This window comes from Phyllobates terribilis, unplaced genomic scaffold (genome assembly GCF_046119375.1).
Source record: "Phyllobates terribilis strain yellow unplaced genomic scaffold, ASM4611937v1 Scaffold_7__3_contigs__length_470593459, whole genome shotgun sequence".
NCBI lineage: Eukaryota > Metazoa > Chordata > Amphibia > Anura > Dendrobatidae > Phyllobates > Phyllobates terribilis.
In genome coordinates this window covers 323,433,873-323,434,470 of record NW_027362767.1, presented here as the reverse complement: position 1 = coordinate 323,434,470, position 598 = coordinate 323,433,873, and positions in this window count along the sequence as shown.

Sequence of the window (598 nt, the reverse complement as noted above, 5' to 3'; positions counted from 1 at the left end):
TCTCTGTGGTCTAATGCCACAGCGACACCTAGCGCCGGAGGTCCCATATTACTGTTAGGCCGAGACTTTCCTAGCGCTGCACTCCGGGCGACCAGTGACAGCTGCAATCCACAGGAGGGCGCTGTGCAGCTGCCTGCAACTCAAAGGATAAGACGAGAACGCAACTGTAGGCGCTGGTCAGAGCAGGAAGCAGCCAGTACAGTAGTGTGGCCACGGGAGGTCGCTCTCACAGGGCTGGTGCAAAACCTTCCATTCATTTACACGGGTTGTCCACAATTTTTGTAACCTAAACCCATGTATTTTGGGCTAAAAATCATTTTTGACAATGGGTTTCATTAAAATTCCGCACCATGTGCTTTATATAGCCTCTGTGGTGCACTGCAGATTGCATGAGTTAGCTAAGAATCCATCAGCAAGCTCTGTGTCTAAGGCTATTTTCACACACTGCGTTTTTTCAAAGGGGGGGGGGGGTGTTTCTGTAGCCAAAACCTGCACACTTATCGTTCAAGATGCAGGTTTTGTTGCATATTTGTGGCATTTTGCAGTGTTTTTTAGGTGTAGATAATGTGTGGTTTGTCTACAAAACATGCTTAATAAA